The following is a 17,140-nucleotide window of genomic DNA, read 5'->3' as shown; positions in this document are numbered from 1 at the left end:
GATGGTGTCTTCTATTTCATTGCTTGAAATTGATACGTTTAACTTGTGTATGTCATCTTGATTCAGTTTGGTCAAATCATATGACTCTAGAAATTTGTCTATGCCTTTGACATGTTCTATTTTATTGGAGTACAAATTTTCAAAATAATTTCTAATTATCTTCTGTATTTCTGTAGTGTCTGTTGTGATATTTCCTTTTTAATCATGGATGTTATAATTTGAGTTTTCTCTGTCCTTCTCTTCGTTAGCATGGCTAAGGGTTTAACAATTTTATTTATTTTTTCAAAGAAACAACTTTTTGTTTTGTCAATTTTTCAATTGTTTCTTTTGTTTCAATTTCATTGATTTCAGCTCTGATTTTAATTATTTCCTGTCTTCTACTGCTTTTGGTGTTGATTTGTTGTTCTTTTTCTAGAGTTTTGAGATGTAATGTTAGGTCATTTATTTGTTGACTTTTTCCTCTTTAAAGAATGAACTCCATGCAATGAACTTTCCTCTTAGCACTACCTTCATAGTGTCCCAGAGATTTCGATATGTTGTATCAGTGTTCTCATTTACCTCTAAGAATTTTTAATCTGTTCTTTAATGTCTTCTGTAATCCATTGTTCCATTCAATAGCATATTGTTTAGTCTCCAGGTGTTGGAATAGCTTCTATTTTTTATTTTATGATTGATTTCTAATTTAATTCCATTATGATCTGATAGAATACAGAATAGTATCTCTACTTTTTTGTATTTGCTAAGAGTTGCTTTGTGCATAATATATGGTCTGTTTTATAGAAGGTTACATGTGCTGCTGAAAAGAAAGTATATTCACTCATTGATGGATGAAATATTCTATATAAGTCTGTCAAGTCTAAGTTATTGATTATATTATTGAGTTCTATAGTTTCTTTGTTTAGCTTTTGTTTGGAAGATCTATCCAGTGGTGAAAGAGGTGTGTTAAAGTCACCCAGAATTATTGTGTTATGGTCTATTTGACTCTTGAACTTGAGAAGAGTTTGTTTGATGAACATAGGTGCTCCATTGTTTGGGGCATATATATTTATAATTGTAAATCTTGTTGGTATAGGGTTCCCTTGAGCAGTATGTAGTGTCCTTCTTTATCCCTTTTGATTAACTTTAGCTTGAAGTCTACTTTATTTGATATGAGGATGGAAACCCCTGCTTGTTTCCATGGTCCATGTGAGTGGTATGTTTTTTCCCCAACCTTTCACCTTTAGTCTGTGTATGTTTTTTTCTATGAAATGAGTCTCTTGAAGGCAGCATATTGTTGAGTCTTTTTTTTTTAAGTCCAATCTGCCAGTCTAAGTTTTTTGATTGATGAGTTTAGGCCATTAACATTCAGGGCTATTATTGAGACATGATTTGTATTCCTGGTCATTTTTGTTTATTTTGGTTTTCAACTTGACTTGGTTTTTCCTTTGATTGGATTTTACTTTAGTGTAATACCTCCTTTTGCTATTTTCATTTCCTCCTCATGGAATATTTTGCTGATGATGTCTTGTAGTGTAGGCTTTTTAATTGTAAATTCTTTTAACTTTTATCATGGAAGATTTTTATTTTGTCATCAAATCTAAAGCTTAATTTTTCTGGGTATAAGATTCTTGGTTGGCATCCATTTTATTTCAGACTTTGGTGTATGTTGTTCCACAATCTTCTAGCTTTGAGGGTCAGGGTTGAGAAATCTGCAGATATCCTAATTGGTTTTCCCCTACATGTAATCTAATTCCTTTCTCTTGGGGCTTTTAAAATTCTCTCTTTATTCTGTATGCTAGGCATTAAGTTTTATTATTTAAAATAATATTTTAAAAATAGATATGCAGATTTTCATAGTGGCAGTCCCTTATATATATACCTCCTTTATCTCATTATTCTTTCTTTCCAAAGATAATTATTTTCACAAATTTTATGTTTATTATTTAGGTTTCCACAAATTATAAATAGCATTGTAGGCTTTAAGTGTTTTGGATTTGAAAACTACACATAAATTGTATCTTTATATACATCTCATTTTGAAAATTTCTTTATTTCACATAGGTTAGGTTCTGTTACCAACTGTTTTCCTTACTTTTTTCCCCTTCTTCTTCTTCTCCCTAACTTTAATAAAGTGTTCCATATCCCCTTCATTTTTCTTCTAATATTAAACTACCTATTGTATTTTTATTCTTTTAAGGTTTCTGGTAACATTTTATGATACTTAAATATATTTTTTCTTATAAAATCAACAAGTATTCAGTGATTTTGTCCTTCTGCTTACCACCATAAGGAATTTACCCCACCAACTTAATATAACCTCTCTATTGTCATTTTGTTTCAAGTTGTACCACACATGCACAGTCTCTCCCAGTATTGGCATCTCACACTAGAGTGATAAATTTGTTATAATTGATGGCCCTGTGTTGACACATCATTTTCACCCAAAGTCCATAGCTTACATGAAAGTTCACTCCCAGTATTGAACATTCTGTGGGTTTTGATAAACATTGTGACATCTACCCACCATTATAATATCACATTCAAATAGTGTCACTATCCTAAGAGCCTGTGATTTGCTTATTCATTCCTCCCTCCCCCTCTAACCCTGGTAAAACACTGATTTATGTATTTATGTATTTAGGTTTTTGTGTGGGTATAATTTTCAGTACCTTTGGTTTAATACAAAGGAGTATGATTGCTGGACCATATTGTAAGAGTGGGTATAGTTTTGTTCTTTGTTTTTTTATGATGCTGGGGATTGGACCCAAAGCTTCACACATTCTAGATAAGCACTCTACCAACTGAGTTATATCCCCAGCCCCAAGTGTGTTTAGTTTTGTAAGAAACAGCCAAACTGTCTTTCAACATGGCTGTTGCATTCTGCATTCCCACGGGCAATGAATGAGTTCTTTTTGTTCATGTTGTAACATTATTGATTTAATTTGCAATTCCTAATGACATATTGTTATGTATCTTTTCATATGCTTATTTGCTTTCTTATATTTTGTTTGGTGAGGTATCTGTTCATATTGTACTCATTTTAAAACTGGTACTTATTTTCTTATTGTTGAGTTTTAAGAGTTCTTTGTATATTTTGAATAATAATCCTTATCCGATATGTCTTTTGCAAGTATTTTCTCCTTGAAGTCTGTGACTCATGTTTGCATTTTCTTGACAGTTTATTTTTCAGAGTTGAAGTTTTTACATTGTAATTAAGTACAGCTTATCTATATTTCAGTTTTTATTGATATAATTAATTGCACAGAATGGTGGGTGTGTTAGTCAGATTTTCATTGCTATGACCAAAAGATCTGAAAGAACAACTTAGAGGAGGAAGTGTTTATTTTGGCTCACAGTTTTAGAGGTTTACTCCATGGTTGGCCAATTCCATAGCTCTGGACCTGAGGTGATGCAGAACATCATGGTGGAAGGGTGTGATGAAGCAAAGTTGCTCAGTTCATGATGTCCAGGAAGGAGAAGGGTTGTAGGAGGGAAAGCTCTAGAATGCAAGGAGCTAGGGATAATATATCCCCAAGGGCATACCCTCAGTGACATACTTCCTCCAGCCACATCTGACCTGCCTACAGTTACCATGCATTAATCCATTCAAATTATTAATGGGTTAAATCCAATTATGTTATAGCTCTAATAATCTAATAATTTACATTTGAACATTTCTTCACTGCCTCGCACATAAGCTTTCAGGAATACCTCATATACAAACTATAACAGGGCTTTTCATTGTAGTATATCCATACATGCAAAAACATAATTTAATCATTTTTACTCCCCAGTATTTCCCCTTGTCCTCCTCTCTGCCTTCCCCCTGATTCTTTTCCTCTACTCTAATAGTCTCCCTTTTATATTCATGACATCCTTTTAACCCCCCCACCCTAGTTTCCACATATGAAAAAAACCATTTAATATGTTCTAAGTCTAGCTTATTTTACTCTCCAGATCCATACATTTTCCTACAAATGACATAAATTTGTTCTTGTTTATGTCTGAATAAATCTCCATTGTGTATATGTACCACGTTTTCTTTATCAAGTCATCTATTTATGAATGCCTAGCTGATTCCATAACTTGGCCATTATGAACTGTACTGTGATAAACATGGATATGCATGTATCACTGAAGTATGCTGACTTTAATTCTTTTGAATAACTTCAGTTTTTATTTTTTTGAGGAAACTCCATGCTGATTTTTACAGTGGCTATGCCAATTTACATTCCTTCCAGTAGTGTATAAGAGTTTCTTTTTCCTTATAACCTTGCCAGCATTTTTATTATTTGTATTCTTAATGATTACCGTTCTGACTCAGACAAGATAGAATCTCAATATATATTCAATTTTAATTTCACTGGTGACAAATGTGTTGAAACTTTTTTTCATATAGTTGTTGGCCATTGGTACTATTTCTTTAGAGAAGTGTCAATTCAGTTCATTTGCCCATTAACTGAATGGGTTATTTGCTTTTCTTAGTGTTGACTTCTTTGAGTTCTTCGTATGTTATGGATACTGATCCTCTATTGGATGAGTAGTTGGCAAAAGTACTCTCCTGTTCTGTAGTCTGTCTCTTCAGTGTTTATTGTTTCTTTTGGTGTGCAGAAGCTTTTTATTTTGATATCATTCTATTTATTGATTCTTGATCTTATTTTCTAGCCTATAGGAATCCTATTGAGGAAGCCATTGCTTATACCTACATGTTGAAGTGTTTCCCTTATGTTTTATTCTAGCATTTGGCAAAGTTTTTGGTCTTATACCTAGGTCTTTGATTCATTTTGATTTGACTTTTGTATAAGGTGAGAAGTAGGGAATAGTTTCATTGTTTTATGCATGAATATCCAGTTTTCCCAGCACTGTTTATTGAGGAGGTTGTCTTTTTTGCAATGTATGTTTTGGGCACCTTTGTCAAAAATCAGATGACTGTAGTTGTGTAGGTTTGTCTCTGTGTCTTCAATTCTATTCCATGATCTACATGTCTGTTTTTATGCTAGTACCATGCTCTTCTTGTTACTATGTCTCTGTAGTACAATTAGAAATTAGGTATTGTGATGCTACCAGCATTATTCTTTTGGCTTAGTATTGTTTTGCCTATTTCTGGGTCTTTTGTCCTTTACATGATTCTTAGAAGTTTTTTCTTGTTCTGCAAATAATGTCATTTGTATTTTGATGAGGATTTTATTGTTATTGTTGATCACTTTTGGTAATATGGCCATTTTAATGATATTAATTCTACCTATTCATGAATATGGGAGGACTTTCCATCTTTTAATGTCTTTTTCAATTTATTTTTTCAATATTCTGTAATTTTCCTTCTATAAGTCTTTTGCCTCCTTGGCTAGATTTATTCCTAGATATTTTATTACTGTTTTGAAAGCTAATGTGAATGTAATGGTTTTCCTGGCTTTTTTTCCAGCAGGTTAATTATTGTGTATAGAAAAATTATTGATTTTTATTTTGTATGTTAATTTTGTATCCTGTTACTTTGCTGTATTTGTTTGTCAGAGCCTTAGAGTCTTCTAAGTATAGGATCATATCATCTGCAAATAGGGATAATTTGATTTCTTTTTTCCCCTATTTTGTATCCCATTTATTTCTCTCTATAGCCTAATTGCTCTGGCTAAAATCTTGAGTATTATATTGAATTGGAGTGATGAGAGAAGACATCCTTTTCTTGTTCCAGTCTTTAGAGGGAATTCTTATATTTTTTTCCCATTCAGTTTTTGGCTTTGGATTTTTCACATACAGCCTTCTATTCCTAGTTTCTGTAGGATTTTTATCATGAAAGGATGTTGAATTTTTGTCAAAGGCTTTTTTTTTTCTGCATCTATTGATATGATTATTTGATTTCCGTCCTTAATTCTATTTATGTGATTTATTATGTTTATTAGTGTATATTGAAACATCCTTGCGTCCCTGGAATGAAACAAACTTTATCATACTGTATGATCTTTTTAATATGTTGTTTAATGTGATTTGTAAGTATTTTATTAAGGATTTTTACATCTATGTTCATCATGGATATTGATCTTTAATTTTCTTTCTTCTAGTTTGGATATCAGAGTGATTTTGGATGCATAGAATAATATACAAGTGTTCCATCCCATTATACTTTATGGGATAATTTGAAGAGAACTGGTGTTAAGTCTTCTTTAAAGTTACAGTAGAACTCAGCCAAGAAATCATCTGATCCAGCTTTTTTTTTTTGGTTGGAAGGCTTTTATTTTTGCTTCAATCCTGCAGCTTGATATTGGTCTATTTAGGTTTTCTATATCCTCTTGGTTCAAATTTGGTAGGTCATATGTGTCCAGAAATTTATCCAATACTTCTAAATTTCCCAAGTTATTGGAATATAAGTTTTCAAAATATTCCTTAATGATTCTATTGATTTCAGTTGTATCTGTTTTAATATCTCCTTTTAATCTATAATTTTATTAATTTAGATCTTCTCTTTTGGTAAGTTTGGTTAAGGACTTTTCAATCTTGTTTAAGTTTTCAGAGAACCAATTCTTCATTTCATTGTTCTTTTATTCTGTATTTCATTAATTTCAGATCTGATCTTTATTATTTCTTCTATTTTTTTTTCCTTATTTTTTAAGAACTTGAGATACATCATTAGGTTGTTTGTTTGAGATTTTTCTGATTTTTTGGGGGGAACTGTGAATTGTATCCAGGGACATTTTACAATTGGGCTACATCTGTAGTCCCTTTATTTATTTTATTTTGAGACAGGATCTCAGTAAATTGCTGAGGGTTTTGCTAAATTGCGGAAGTTGGCTTTGAACTTGTGATATTCCTGTCTCAGACTCCCAAGTTGCTGGGATTAAACATGTTCACCACTATAGCAGGCTCTTGTTTTTTTTTTTTTTTTTTTTTAACGTAGACCCTCATACCTATTATATCCCATTTAGAACTGCGTTTATTCTATCCCAAAGATTCTGAATATTTCTACCTTGATTTCTTTGATGTCCCACTCATCATTCAAAAGTATATTTATTTATTTTCATGTGCTTGTATAGTTTTTGTACTTTTAATTGCTGTTGATTTCTTGTATCATTTCAACATTATCTGATAAGATATAAGGAAGTATCTAATTTTTTTAGTATTTACTGATATTTTCTTTGTGGTCTAATAAATGTTTTATTTTGGAGACAGTACCGTGAACAACTGAAAAGAAGGATATTCAGCTCTTGTCAGATGAAATATTCTGTAGATATCTATTAAGTTCATTTGATCTAAAGTATAGTTTACCTTTGCAGTATCTTTGTTAATTTTATGTTTGGGATGATCTATTTATTATTTAAAGTGGTATGCTGAAGTTATCTAATATTATTTTTGGGGGGATCTATCTGTCCCTTTATGTTGAGTAATATTTGTTTTGTGAAATTGGGTGCACAAACACTTGAGGCATAAATATGAACAGTTATTATATCTTGTTGGATTGTTGTCTTTAAGAATATGTAGTGATATGGAAAGCAGTATGGAGATTTCTTGAAAAATTGGGAATGGAACCACCATTTGACCCAGCTGTCCCTCTCCTTGGTCTATACCCAAAGGACTTCAAAACACATACTACAGGGACACATCCACATCAATGTTTATAGCAGCACAATTTACAATAGCTAAACTGTGGAACCAACCTAGATACCCTTCAGTAGCTGAATGGATAAAAAAATGTGGCATATATACACAATAGAATATTACTCAGCAATAAAAGAGAATAAAATCATGGCATTTGCTGGTAAATGGATGGAGTTAGAGAAGATAATGCTAAGTGAAGTTAGCCAGTCCCCCCCAAACAAATGCTGACTATTTTCTTTGTTATAAGGAGGCTTATTCATAATGGGATAGGGAGAGGAACTGTAGATAGGGCGGAGGGGTTGGAAGGAAAGGGAGAAGGCATGGGGTAATTAATGATGGTGGAATGTGATGATCATTATTATCCAAAATACAGGTATGAAGACACGAATGGTGTGACTCTACTTTGTATATAACCAGAGATATGAAAAAGTGTGCTCTATATATGTAATAAGAATTGTAATGCATTCTGCTGTCATATATAAATAAAAAATAATAAAAAAGCATATGTAGTGACTTTTGTCTCTTCTAATTTTGATGTGGTTATCTGCTTTGTCATATATAATAATTTAACTACTCCTGCTTGATTTTGGATTCCACTTGTCTGGAATATCATTTTCCATTCTTTCATTTTCAGTCGGTGAATGTCTTTGTTGGAGAAGTGTATTTTGTGCAGACAACATACAGTTGAACCTTGTTTTTAATCCAATTTTGCCAGTCCATTCCTTTTAACTAGAGAATTAAGACCATTTATACTCAGTTTTATTATACAGTGATATGTATTACTTCCTTTCATTTTGCTTTATTTCTAATGCTTGATTCATTCCTAATTCTTTTTTGCCTTTCTACTCTTCTAATGAGATTTATTCTTTCCCTTGCTCTTTTGGTTGTTCTTCTTCTGTTTGTAGGATTCCTTTAAGTATATTTGTTCAATGCTAGTTTAGTGGTCATGAATTTATTTAGTTTGTTTATCTTGAAAGTTCTTTATTTCTTCTTCTTTTCTATAGGATCGTTTTGCTGGGTATTGTAATCTAGGTTGGCAGTCATTTTTTTTTTTTCAGGGCTTGAAATACATCCTTCCATGTACTCCTGGTATTTAGAGTTTCTTCTAAGAAATCTACTGTGATTCTGATAGGTTTGTCTTTATAAGTGAATGGCACTTATCTAACAGCTTTTAAAACCCTTTCTTATTCTGGATTTTTGGCATTTTTAATTATAGTATTTCATGGAGAAATTCTTTTATGGTCATATCTATTAGGAGTTCTAAATGCCCCTAGTATTTGCAAATTCATCTTATTCTCCAGATTAGGGAAAATTTCTGCTATTATTTCACTGAATAAGTTTTCTATACGATTAGTATTTATCTCTACTCCTTCCTTAAAACCTATGAGTCTTAGATTTGGTATTTTAATATTGTCCCAGAGCTTTTGTATATTCCATTCATAATTTCTTATTTTTTCTTCATTACTGTATGAATGTTCTATTTCAAGCACTTTGTCTTTCAGTCCTGATATTATTTCTTCTCCTTGATCTAGTCTATTGTAGACACTATCCACTGAGTATTTTATTTGATTTATTTTGCCTTTCATTTCCAAATTTTTGTTTCTTTTTCAGAATTTTTCTTTTTCTAAAAAATATTTTTTTCCTTTAGTTGTTGATATATCTTTCTTTATACATGGTGCTGAGAATCAAACCCAGTGTCTCACACATACAAGGCAAGTGCGCTACCACTGAGCCACAGCTCCAGCACCCATAATTTTTCTTTTTTGAAAAGCCCTTTTTAAAATCCTGTATTGTCTTTCTTAGTTTATTCCTTAGTTCTTCTTTTAATTCATTGATTATATAAATTTTTAGTTATACATGTACACAATATTTTTATTTTGTTTATTTATTTTTATATGGTGTTGAGGATCAAACCCATTGCCTCACACATGGGAGACAAGTGCTCTGTCACTGAGCCACAACCCCACCCATAATTCATTGATTGTTTTAAACATCAATTTCAAAAACATTCTTTGTATGGCATTTACTCCACTTCAGTATTTAGGGATTTAGTTGTTGGGAACTATTATTATTATCCTGTTTTCTCTATTTCTGTGATGAAATTTGCTCTTTTACTGGGATGTATATTTCTACCATGGTTATGTGAAAGGTCCTTTTTGTGAACTGATTTCTCTTTATTAAGTCCCCCTGAGATAAGGTTTATCTCAGCCTCAGAGTACCCACTCAACATGTTCAATGAGCTATGTTCAATCAATACTCAGCTCCATGTTTGGAGGAAAGAATAACAAACAGAAATAGCTACAGCTTGAAAGCAAACATACAATTAAAAATATTGAAAATGGTCTATACAACTCCATTAACCAAAGAGAAGAATAGAGGAGTAATTATGTAGTAGTAGGAGGAGTTATTATGTATTATTGTCTAAAACATCAGGTAATAAAGTAAAATCAATATTAAAATATATAGAAATTGGAGAGAAAAGGAAGAGTAAAGAAAAAATAAATCACAAAATGTGGGGGAGGGAGGAGAGACAGAAGAAAAAAACAACTAGAGAAGAAAATAAAAAAGAAAAGGGGATGAAGTCAAAATGAGAGAGAAGAAAAAAGAAAAGTCTGGGTAAAATTTAAAAAATTAAAATTATATTTGAAATTGTGAAATAACGATTAATGGAAGCCAAACAAACCAACATAGAAAACAATACAGATGAAATTTAAAAAATATGAAAAATATTACAAGTTCTCTTTGAATCCAAGCCCTTCCTGGGGGAAGCAGTGGTGGAATGGGAGAGCATGGGTAGTGAGCACACCGAGCCCACCATCCTGAGGCATGGTGAGCCAGGGTATGCTGACCTGTCACCCTGCAGTGGGCTGGCCAGGGTCCCATTGGTGGAGAGAAAATTAAAGTGGCAATATTCCCAACTGGAGATTACAAGAAAGTTACTCAAAAGCTAACCAATAGTATTGATACTTTCAAAGACCTGATTAGCATAAATTTGGACCAATAGCACTGACCTAAGAGCTATATAAACTCCTAGACTAGATTCAAGCAGCAACCCCTATCAAGTCACCTCTTACCCTGGGGGAACTCTCTTTTCTTCCCACTTAAATAATTCCTACTCTTTCTACACACACTCTTCCTTGTCTATGCATTTCAGTTTTTGAATTCATGAGACAAGAGCCTGGAAAGAAAAAAAATTGGTTGTGAACTCTTAGGGTCTGCTGTAATATTGGAGAGCATGCCCCACCATTAAGAGCTGCAACATGCCACTTTCTGGTTTTGCAAGCTGTGACTCTCAGAGCTGACACAGATGGTCACTTCCAGCATTGGTTAGCTGCTAACACTAAAACAGGCTTTCTTGTCTGCAGAGCTTTGCAACTTTCACAGATCGCACCCACCAGCAGAAGTAAAGAATTGAGTTTCAGCTCAAACTCCAGTTTCATCTTGACAAGCAGGAAGGGACCCCTCCCTTTTGGGCGGTCTACTTCCTCTGTTTAAAAAATAAACTCTGTCACTGTACCCTACCTTTTATTGTCTGTGAGTCACATTAGGATCTGCATGACAAATAATCTACACCTTGCTGTGTCATTTAACACGATGAGATATCTTTTAGTTATTTCCAGGTTGGAAATCCACCAAGAATAGAAGGTGTGGCTAATGTCCAGGCTTGACTGTGTATACTCTGATTGGCTCTGGGCCAGAGACAGCAACCAAACCACTCAGTTTCACATTGGGCTAGGGGCAGCCAATTTTTTCTCCCACATCTAGATCAGACTGTTTTTTGTTTGTTTGTTTGTTTCAAAAAACTATGCAGACCTTAGGCACTGTAGCTTATCCACCAGGTTTTTGCCCTGCTCTTCTCCTCCAGTGCAAACTTAACATATTTCCAAGTGTTCTCCTGTGTTTGTATGATCCAATAGGCCCTCTGGGAAATATGACTGCCTGGTAGCCAGATTTCCTCTCTAGTGTAGACAGCAGTATTATGTTCTCATGGGGATTTATTTGTGTAGGGAGAATTAGTGTGGACCTGGGTTTGATTACAAAGACTTTATCCCAATCTCCTCCAATGTGGATCTAGGCATCTCTGGAAATTCTATGGCTGGCCTAGGAACTTGTAGACTTCTGGTATTGAAGGGCACTAGGGTGCCCTTGCCAGCAGGCTGAATCCTCCATAGGATGGGAAGGGCACTTTTTGTGTTCCTGGAAGTCTTTGGTGCTTGCTACATGGAGAGATATGTGGTAGTCCTTTGGTGGTAGAGTGGGAGAGTTCTGTTCCCTCTGTCAGGTGGCAGGTTTTGCTGGTTTTAGGCTTGCAGTGATCTCATTGGCACAGGTGACAGTTTTGTGTGCTTGCAGGAATTTCTTAGTGCATGGGAAGAATCACCACAGAGTCAAGGTTAATCACAAAGACTTCACCCACTTCTCCTCTGGTATGGACCTAAGTGGCTCTGGAAATCCCATAGTTGTTCTAGGAACCAGCAAGCCTCCTCCTATTGCAGAAGGACTGGAGCTAGGGCATTTCCCATCCAGCAGACCAAGACCTCTCTGGCATGGGCCTCTGTTATTTCTATCAGGGATTGTGACTTTGGTATTGTATATAAGAAGTCATTACAAAACCCAGCATCATAAAACTCCTAGAAGATTTTCCCCTATGTTATCTTCTAGGAGTCTAATAGTTTTTATAGTCAGGTCTGTGATCCATTTTGAGTTAATTTTTGTGAAGGGTATAAGGAATATATTTAGATTCTTTCTCTTTTTTAAGATGCCTGGTTTAGCATCATTTTATTTATTTATATTTTTACTTGTTATAAATACAATTTATTTTTTTTATTTTTAAAATTTATTCTGATTTGTTATACATGATGGCAGAATGCAATTCATTTCATATTACACATATAGAACACAATTTTTTTCAAGACACAGATTGTACACAAAGTATTTTCACACCATTCATGTCTTATACATGTACTTACGGTAATGATTTCTAACTCATTCCACCATCGTTCCTACCCCCTGGCCCCCTCCTTTTCCCTCCCTCCCCTTAGCATTATTTATTGAAAAGACTGTCTTTTCCCATGGGCTGGGGTTGTGGCTCAGTTGTAGAGTGCTTGCCTAGCATGTGTGAGGCCCTGGGTTCGATTCTCAGCACCACATATAAATAAATAAAAGTAAAGGTCTATTTAAAAAAAGAAAAGATTGTCTTTTCCCCTTTGCTCTTTTGTCAAAGATCACTTGATTATTTCATGTAGTTAATTTACGGGCTCTGTACCTGCTTCTTTGATGCATTTGTCTATTCCTCTGCCAATGCTACACTATCTTAATTACTCAAGACTCAATGTTGGGTAGTGTCATTCCTTTAATTTTGTTCTTCTCCTTCAATATTGTGTTGGCTGTTTGTTTTTTTTCTTTCCGTATAAAATTTAGAATCAGTTTGTCAATATCTACAAAATACCTTGCTAGAGGTTGATTGGTACTATTTTGAATCAATAGATCTCTATTAGTCAGAATTCACCAGAGGGCCAGAACCAACAGGATATGTATATGTATGATTATAAAAGAGGATTTATTAGATTGGTTTACACAATCAGAAGTGGGATAGTCCCACAATATCCCTCTGCAAGCTGGAGAACTGGTGAAACCAGTAGCTACTCATTCCAAGAACCTAGAGCCTCAGAACAAGAGGGACCAATGGTGAAGCCCCAGTCTGAGAGTGAATGCCTGCCAACTCCCTGGAGAATAATTGGTGAGAATTTGTTTTAGAAGAGTGAAGTAGCTAGGGTCTGATATCCTTGGACAATAGCAGCAGCAATAGATACACCCACTCAAGAAGTGAGCTTGCATTTGCCCAGCTTCTTCCTTTTTCTGCCTTTTGTTCCATCTGGCTATTATTAGAATAGATTATTAGACTGTGTTGCTCATATTCTGGGGGGGGGTGTCTCCCCCCTCAGTTTGCTGTTCTACATGCCAATCATCTCTGGAAACACCCTCATAGACACATCTAGAAGTGTTAATAATCCTAACTATCTCCCAGTCTAATTAGTTTGACAATCCAGATTATCCATATCAAGATCAAATTGGGAAGAACCGGTATATTGAAAATATTTTTTGTCTCTCTGTGTGTGAATAGGGAATATTTCTCCATTGTTTGCTCTTCTTTAATTTCTTTAACCAGTTTTCTTCATATAGATCTTATGCATATTTTGTTAAATTTATACCTAAGTATTTCACTTTTGGGGGTGATAAGGTAAATGGTATGGTGCCTTAAATTTCAAATTCCATTTGTTCATTGCTGGCTTATAGAAAAATGATTAACTTGCCTCATGTACTGAGCCTTGTATCCTGCAACCTTGCTGCAATTGCTTAATAGTTCCTGGAGAGTTTATTTCTTTTCTGTTGATTCTTGGATTTTCTATAGAGACAATCATGTTCTCTATGAACAAAGACAGCTTAATTTCATCCTTTCCCACATGTGTGTTTTATTTCTTTTTCATTTTTTATTATAGTAGCTAGGACTTCCAGAATGATGTTGAAAATGAGTGGTGAGAGTGAAGATCTTTTCTTTATTCTCTATCTTAGCAGAATAATTTTACATGGGGCTAACCTTGAAGAAATCTCACAATAACTGATAGGAAACAGGCACATGAGGGCTCAATACTCAGAGATATGTCTTCCTCTGTATTCAAGAAGAGTAAAAGGACTGAGGGTATTGCTCAGTGGGAATGCCCTTGCCTAGCATGAGGGAAGCCCTGGATTCAACCCTTAAACCCAAACCAAATCAAATCAAACCAAACCAAAACAAAACAAAAACAAAAAAAGAAAATAAAGGAAAACTAAGCTAAAATTGTTAATAGTATGCATTAGCATGGATAGAAAGATAATAAGTCATGCTTTGGATATTGATTTGATATTTAATTTTCCAATAATTTAAATGATTTTGTGACTACCCAAGATTGAGTATTAAACAATAGACTCAATCTTCATTCCAATGGTGTTTTATTATGGTCCTGTGTTGTTGGATTGAACAAATCTTTGTTCTGTTTTGAAATGTAGTGACCAAAGAAAATGTACTAGCTTCTTTTTAAAAAATTAGATTGAACTTATTTCTAAATCTAGATAGCATTATTAAACTGAATCTCATACAAATTTATTTTCAATTGTGTAAAATATCTCTGAGACTTTTAGATATGATGTATATAGTATATGCATTACTGCTCAGGTGAAAGAAAAATTCCAAAGCTCTTATTAAAGTTTCTTTTGTGAATATAAGTCACTTTCTTGTGGGTACTTTTTCCTAATTGTATTTGTCTTCTTGATCTTATTAGTTTACCAAGTCAATTTCCAAATTACTATTAAAATAAAAGTCTTTAATATTTGGCTATCAGATTGTCTACCATTCTTTATTTTCACTCTTATATTTTACAGCCTGATTACATAGCTATCATCAATGGTCCATTGACAGATTTTCTACCACTCTTTGTTTCCACCTTTAGGTTTTATATCTTGATTACAGTAAGCTATAATCCATGGGTCATTTACGGTAGGATTCAAATGAGGTCAGTTATATATAAGGACAAATGAGTACAAATTTCTTTAGATAAATGATTAAAGCTGGAGTTGTTTGGCCAGAGATCATTATGAACATTGTCACATTAGTTTTTTCAGGTCTAGACATATGATAACTTAATGTCCCCCTTTCAGAGCTAAACCTGTAAAATCTATGTGGGCCACTGAAGAGATTATTTTTTAAATTCTGTAATACAATTCTAAAATGAGAGCCTAATGATGAACAATTTTCAAAGTAAGGCATGGACAATCTAGGGGAGAGTCATCATTTATTATTGGAAGTGCCCTAGTAAATAGACCTAATTTTAGTGCTCAAAGCAAAGGAGACACTAAGATATTTCTGTTGAAGTGGCAACGGACCTCTCTTTAAAAATTTAAGCTATCCAACAGGTGATCTGCAGTGATATCAATTTCATTTACTGGTCATTTTGATGTTCTGAACTTGTTCCAAATATGGCTATCTGTCCTCTGTTACTGATTGAAGTTTCTCCATTTAGATTCCATCTGGTCTGTTTAATAAGGGATTATGCTTGAAGAGATGAGGCAGGTGTGGTTGATGAGGTCACGCTGATTACCTCATTCCTGAATTCCTGAAATAGGCGTCCTTACTTCCAATCTTCCTTCTTATTCTATCTTTACTACAAATACTCTTACTTCTCTAACAGATTCTGAAACATAAATTCTTTTATTATTGTCTTGTTTTCTTGCCTGGAAACTTCATAGACTTCCCATATGTCCATTGTTCTCAATTTGAAATTCAAGGCCCTTTATAATCTTATCTAACCAACCACTTCTCTCACTTGCTTTTGAGTCTCAACCCTTGGGCAAGTACAGCTAGGTCATAACATTGATGGGAGCACAAGCAGTTTTCTGTGGAAAGAATCAAAACCATAACCTTGGATTCAACTATCTGTATTCAGTCCCAGGGCACGATGTGCAAAAAGAGTATTTGAAGTCTGTGTATGGAAGGCTTTGGAAGATAGAATGGAGTGTAAGATGCATGCCAGGCTCTGGCATTCAGAACTTGTCTTTGAAATAAGGGTATGCTAAATGTTATTAGCCATGCATTTTGTGTAGGGCCTACCATCTGTTGGCAGGAATAGGCATAGCTTGTTAAAGTAGCCACAATGGGCAGATCACTACTCCTCTTCATTCTCATCTCTTCTCCAACTGTGTGTCCCCATCTTCTGTGCTGGGCAGTGCAGTGGGTGGGTGTGCCTCTTTCAACTGTAGTCCTATCCTGGCCCAGATACTTCAGCTGATCATACCACCAGGAAGAGTCTAAGATTTCTGTATGAAAAATTCTGGTTTCCAGGCCCCAAATCTTCTCATAGTGAAAGAGTTTAAAGGATAGCCAGAATGGAAGGAGCCAGAAATTATGAAGTAGAGGAATGTGGCAAGCCAGAGAGACCAAAGTAAACATCTAGAATATCGTATGGCATAGAATAGATACTTAACTATGAATTGTTGAATAAAATGTGAACTGCGATGGTGAGAACAGGTATTCTCTGCAGATTGGCTTTATTGGGCAAGATTTGGGTAGAAGTTGTTGGGAAGATAATGAGTTTAGATTTTAATGTGGTGAGTTTGAAGTGCCTATGAGAAATGCCCACTAAGCAGCTAGCTGAATATATGTGTTTGAAGATGAGTGCTTAGAAAAAGGTTTGGATGCAGATATAAGTTAGGAAATTGTTAGTACATAGTGATACTTGAAATTCAGGAAAGGCATATTAAATGAGAGGAGGAGGGGACTAAGGAAAGAACTGTGGGAAACTCCAATGCTTAAGGGCCAGGTAGTGTCTGAGAAGAAAGAGTCTAGCAAGAGAATCAGGAGAAGCAACAAATAATGGTTTCATGGTAACTGAGCTGAGAAAGAGTTTCAGTTAGGATGGAAGAATCAAAAGGACCAATGAGGCCAAGAAACTAAGATAGATATGGTCAGAAATGTGTCTATTGGATATGACCACATGGAAGTCAGTGGTAGCTTCGCAAGGGTGTTTCAGTAGAGTGATGA

At 34.4% G+C, this 17,140-nt stretch overlaps 1 pseudogene; it reads right to left on the bottom strand.

Moving 5' to 3' along the window:
- LOC124076870 (large ribosomal subunit protein uL15-like) overlaps positions 1-17,140 on the bottom strand; it is a 128,504-nt pseudogene that overhangs the window by 38,111 nt on the left and 73,253 nt on the right.

The sequence above is a fragment of the Marmota monax genome, unplaced genomic scaffold, assembly GCF_021218885.2.
Source record: "Marmota monax isolate L192 unplaced genomic scaffold, Marmota_monax_Labrador192_F-V1.1 WCK01_AAM20220418_F8-fsc00155, whole genome shotgun sequence".
NCBI classification, from domain to species: Eukaryota; Metazoa; Chordata; class Mammalia; order Rodentia; family Sciuridae; genus Marmota; species Marmota monax.
Note: the sequence above shows the minus strand (reverse complement) of the source record. Positions and strands in the feature narration are given on the sequence as shown.